This window comes from Schistocerca serialis, unplaced genomic scaffold (assembly GCF_023864345.2).
Source record: "Schistocerca serialis cubense isolate TAMUIC-IGC-003099 unplaced genomic scaffold, iqSchSeri2.2 HiC_scaffold_711, whole genome shotgun sequence".
In the NCBI taxonomy this organism is placed as follows: Eukaryota; Metazoa; Arthropoda; class Insecta; order Orthoptera; family Acrididae; genus Schistocerca; species Schistocerca serialis.
The window spans coordinates 447,387-453,386 of record NW_026048312.1 but is presented as its reverse complement, the minus strand read 5'-3'; the positions used below and the strand labels follow the sequence as shown (position 1 = coordinate 453,386).

The following is a 6,000-nucleotide window of genomic DNA, read 5'->3' as shown; positions in this document are numbered from 1 at the left end:
CACACACACACACACACACACACAGACACACACACGTACGAAAAATAAATACACTAAAATCTGCAAAGACGCACCATTTGCACACAAATAGGAATACCATATAAAAGACAACAAGGACAGCTAAGAAACACACACAAAGATAAAATGCAAATAAAATTCAAATTTGGCGCCAAACTCTCTGGAAAACAAATGAACACTGACTGGGCTGGGACACACAACAAAACACAATCACACTGTGTTCTGGTGTAGTGAAAAGCGTTTTACTACGTAATTTGTGAAAAATACTTGCTATAGTTACGTATGCATCACAACATCTCAGCATGATGCGGAGAATGGAAGTGCTTGTCACACGAAAACGTAAGTAAGTACGAAAATAGGCGCAAAAAACTAAATTACACTCTAGAATATAGGTTAACTCTCAGCAAAAAACTTTCTCATCAACATGGTTTGGTTGCAGATGACAAGCTACCTGTAATAATTAACGCAAGAGTGGTCCAGTAAATTCATGCTCACCAAATGTAAAGGTATTTACAAAAAGAAACGATCTGTTGTTTGAACTAAAAATGCACTTAATTTTATAATCATGTAACAAAAATGTTCACATTGCAGAATAAATAAAAACGAAAACCCACAGATGATGGCACAGTGGTGCCGAAACATGTTTGGGTACTGAGAAAAACGGTGTTTTGCATAACAGGCGGACCTCAAATCCCAAAAATGTTAACTGCAAACACGGCCAATACAAGGAGCTGCAAACCAAAGATGGATATGACTTTTTCATTCTACTTTCAATCAATTGGGACTTTTTAAAACAGCTTAGTAATTGGTACTACATTATAAATCTATGTTTAAATAAATTAACAATTACTTTTCTGTTTAAATTTATTGAAGCTCTTCTCCTTTTCCTGTTGGTTTACACCCACCACCGATAATTCTATTTTGGTAATGCTGAGGTGACATGAGGACAAATCATATAAGATACATTTTTTTAATTGTTTAGTGATTTACTCACTTGCTTTTAAACCATATACTGTAACTTATTGGAAGTATTTTCTTAGCAAGAAAAATGTTTCATCATTAATTAATTTTCTTTGAATTTTTTTAGTTAATATAGTTTCATAATATGAATCATCCTTGCAAATACTGTATGTCACACTTTGGAACACTCCACTTGTCACCCAGTATTATCCTGGTCTTGAATGTATCAATCAGCTTCTTCGCCAAGGCCATGACTTCCTAAAATCATGGACTGAAGTGTGATCCATTCTGTGTGAGATTTTGCCAGCCACACCTAGAATAGCTTTTCGTCACCTGGTCTCCGCAATATCCTTGTCAGACCCTATGCTCCTTCTGCACCCATCTCCCTACCCTGTGGCTCCTACTCCTGTGACTGTCCCCGCTGCACGATTTGCCCTATGCACCCTCCTACCACCACCTATTCCCACCATGTAACTGGCAAAAATATACTATCACAGGGCGAGCCACCTGTGAAACAACACATGCCATATACCAGATGTTGTTTAAACACTCTTCAGCCTTATACAGTGGTATGACTACTACCCAGTTATCAGTCAGGATGAATAGACACAGGCAGAGGGTGTATACAGGCAACAAACAATATCCTGTTGCAGAGTGTGCTGTACAACATGACAGTCGTGATCTCTGCGCCTGTTGCACCACACAGGTACCAGTTTCTCAGAACTCCACAGGTGGGAACTAGCAGTACATGTCCTTGGTTGTCGCAACCCACCTGGTCTTAATTTACATTAATTCCTTCCATCTCAGCATTTCTTTCCTGTAACTTGTCCTTTCTTCACTCCATTTTAGTTTTCTACATCTTCCATTTTCTGGCTTGTTTATTTTTTGCTGTCCTGCCTGCCACCTCAGTTACATACAGTGCACTTAGCTTTTCACTTTTGTTAAGGCATGCATGATGTTTTCGTAGTAATCTCTGTCTTGTGTATTACCCTGTCTTCCATCTTTAAGCTCCCAGATTTTCAAATCTTGCCCGTTACAGTCCCCAACAATCAGTCTTTCTTTCTCATCACGTCCTGTAAGTCTACCCTGACCCGAGGTTCTGGGTGACTTTTCTGAACTATACCCGTTTCCCTACATCTCTGCAGTCCTTTTCCTTCACCCCTCTTCCTTCCTCTCCAACTCTTCTGCCATAAAATGGAGCCACTGGCCCCGAAAGCTTGTAAAAGTTAAATTCTGTGTGTGTGAGAGGCAATAACAGAGTTCAGTCAACTGTAATAAGTGACTCATAGAGGGATGATCAACAAAAATATAATAAGTTGTCTGGGTAAGAATTTTAACAAGGAAAGCCTGGAAACCTAGATGGAGATGTATCGGGCTTAATGCTTTCATCAGACAAATATGAGGTCACAAGCATTAAGAAATGAGTAATGACTAAATCATGAAAGGATTCCCAGCAAAAAAGTCATCTTGGTAACAATTTTAACAATTACAGTCTGGAAACCTAGGCAGAGATGTACAGTGCTTGAAACTTTAGCGATATCAGTATGAGGTGACGAGCATTAAGAAACCAATAATTTCAAGCTGGCTGGTAGCAAATTGTGGGTAAAAATGTGACATGATCACGTACCATCTATAAGCAAACAACCACAACACAGTATAAAGATGCCACCAGTTGACGAGCAGGACGGAGTTGATTCAAGAGTTCCTGACAGCAGATGAGTCTTGGGTGACCATCAACTGACAGCAGAGAATTATGCAAGGGAAATACGTGTATTCAATTAAGCTTGTCCCCTAAGAAAGACTTGCATTCTTGCCTGTACGTATCTGTGGGTAGTTTGTCTATCATGGCTTACTTGTAGCTATGACTATTGTCATTTACAGTGTGATGTATACAGGACCTGAGGGTTCAATTTGAGCAATAAGAAACTGGCTCCCTTTCATGATTCTAGTCTAAGTGATAGGGCAGGCAGGCTATTTGTTCTGGTAATTTGAGTGTCTAGTAAGCCTCATCTATGTTCTCCACTCATTAAAATTGTGACCCAGTGACTGTGCTCTTCAGCATGTTCACGTAAGCTCAGGAAGAAGCAATAAAATCAGACCAAGGTACCAAACCAGAAGCTCATTTCTTCATTTGTACCTCCCTAGCCTTATACCCGAGTTTGTATGCTGTCTCCAACCATAGAGACCTGATAAACTTCAGCTAAACCCTGAACCCTGTTGTCAACTTATTCCTTTGCATGAAGCCTGTAGTGTGCCAAAGCATTGGTGGATCTGAAAAATCCCACACCACTTGCTGTCTAACTGAGGGATTCATGTATGTATGTTGCAACCTCCATCAGGGTACAACACAACAATAATGCTTTAACAATGGCAAATTGATTGAATGTGTCTGCTCAGAACTGAATATGCTGGTCTGCATTGACGGTTTTCATTTGGTTGCTCCCACATACTGGTTTCACTCAAAAGACTGAATGTTTAGTCCAATCAATTCGTAAAGCTACAACCGACTGATTAAATTGTTTTCATTTGTTTGCTCACATAGAGTAGTTTTGCTCAAAATAATGAATGAATAATTCTGCTGACACATGAAACTACAACCAAATTAGATGACTGTTTTCCAGTAACCAACTGAATCAATTGTTTTTTCATTTGGTTGTTCCTGTCACTAGGTCTTCCAATGCTGCAGTAGTCCAATGTGGTCTGACTACACAAATAAATAAAGTTTATAAAATTTCACTTTTGTTTATAAACTACTCTTTATAGCACAGTCACACCAGTATGTAGTCACACATACAAGTATGGTTGTACTACAAGCATTACTCTGAGACAGCAAGAGTCTCAATTAGTTTTTTGACATTTAGCTGGATGGAATGGTTTGTCCTCTTCTATCTTGTCAGCAAGTGATGCATTTTTACTAATGTGACATGCTGTCTCATACAATCGGTGCTTTAATTACTATCAAGAAATTTGTAACTCCATGAATCATGATTTACCAGTCTGTGCGAGTTGACTGAAGCGTCCAATCCCACCCGTCGGCTTTGACCTGTGACATAAGGCTGTTGTTGTGTATGACGTCACGATGGCGCGGAATTTAGTTAGTGAGAGAGGCGTGTTTGTAGGTGTCGTTTTGATGCAATCGGTGGTGCTCTCTGGTGGTGTGTTAGGTGATGTTTTTGGTTTAGTTTGCGAGTGTGGCGTCGTGTGAATTTTGGTAAATTGCTTTTTTATGTCTTTGGTAGGTATGGATATGACTGACAGGGTCAACAGTTTTTGGTTGTCAGCTACGATGGGGGACAGTGCATTGTCTCTAATAAAATTTCTTCAGCTATTCGGATTTTTGGATGAAGTCATGAAGTGTTCGGTATGCTGTGAAGAAATGAGGCTTACTTAAAGTTCCGGCATCTCGGACTAGGAACGGCTGTATGTGGAGATGTTGTAAGGATAACAGGTCAAGGGAAGTGTTCGATCCCAATGTGTGGCTGGGAATGTTGGTTTTGGTATCGGGAGATGTTTTTGAGCTAGATAGGTCAAGGGAAGTGTTAGGTCCTAATTTATGAGATCGGGACCTGCTGTTGAGCTATATAGGTCAAGGGAAGTGTCCGATTCCAGATAATATTGTGTTTAGTGGTATTTGGGGAGTTTTGTGATGTTGGTTTTTTCCTCGTTTTGCGTGGTTTTGTAAGGGGGTGGGTGTCTAAATTTGTTTATATTTAGTTTGTCCCCACCCAGAAACCCCCTATTTCCCGCGCCTGTCCCGTTAGTGTCAGACTTTTTGTGGAATGTGTGTATGTTTGCTTTTCGATGTATTTTCGTCCTCATAATGTGTACGTAACTACTTTATATGCACCATATTGGAATCGTGGTTTATGGTCGTTTCCGCCATATTTGTGACGTCATGGGTCAAAGCAGACGGGCAGGATCAGATGCTTCCATATCTCCGTCTGCGCTTCTTCCTTCAGACCTCCTCTAATGTCTACTGAATTGCTTACTTTCTGTTGAACATCCCAGCTGCGTACTTGAGGTTTCCTACATTTTTAAAATGTTTAGTAGATGCATACTGTGTTTTAGACTCTTTGTTGATGTGATTACTGCCATCTGAATTTTTACAGAATTCTTTCTTATATTTTCGTCTTCATACTTTGTTTCTTCCCCAGACATTATCCTTCTTTATGGTCATCAATGGGATGTTAAAACCTAATCTTCACTTCTTTTTTCTTATTTATATCATCTCCTTGTTTTGCGTTAGCCTTCCTTCTCCTTGAGTGACAGGGAACAATTACTACTATTTCGATCTCCCATTCATTCTTTTGCATTTTATTCTATTCTGCCTGTAAGCAACCAGTCTTAGTACTTGCACTTTTTCCCTTCATATTAATTTCATGTGTCATCTGTTTGTGCCTGTTTCTTCTGTGCTTGTATTACGACAAACTGTTCTAGCTCAGTGACCATATTGTCTTGACATGCAGCGTCAAGTAAATACAGTATATTCCTACATAAATATAGAAGAGAACGTAGCTTACTTGTTTTAACTGTCCAAGTAATTAACAGTGTAAAGTAGAGATAGTGGTTTTAATTGGATAGTTGTTTTATATTGTAAGGCAGAAGATGAAAGAGGTAAAACTTACCCATCAAAGTGCACATGAAAAGGAATTATAAGGTACAGTCTTCCACATTGAATTCAACAATACAGAGTATTCTGGATTGAGTAGTAAAATATGTACATATACTAACAAAATATGTATCCATTGAAAGAACTCTATCTTCTCCAATAAAATGTTGAGCAAAATAAAACTGAGCAAATTCCTCCACTATCACATGAATGATATAAAACAGTGTGTTCCCATCTAGAAATAAACAGTCAACTATGAAAGAGCTTAAAATTGTAGAAAGGTACTTCAAAGAGACCAGGGCATAAATTGTGCAATTGCAGAATTGAGGTTTTACCATATGCTGAACACAGTTCAATAAATACAAGTTGAATGGCTTTAGAGGTTTCCCAGAAATCTCTTAAGAGTTCTGCAA

The 6,000-nt window shown here is 39.0% G+C and overlaps 1 long non-coding RNA gene across 2 annotated transcripts in view; it reads left to right on the top strand.

Moving 5' to 3' along the window:
- Window positions 1-225: 225 nt before the first annotated feature.
- Window positions 226-6,000, top strand: part of LOC126449171 (uncharacterized) — a 28,574-nt gene continuing 22,799 nt past the window's right edge. Inside the window, exons 1-3 of one of the 2 annotated variants that reach the window (XR_007584373.1) lie at window positions 226-357; window positions 458-524; window positions 610-826. This is a non-coding gene — a long non-coding RNA (uncharacterized LOC126449171). The remainder of the gene's footprint in view (window positions 358-457; window positions 525-609; window positions 827-6,000) is intronic. The other variant, XR_007584372.1, reaches the window with a different exon arrangement.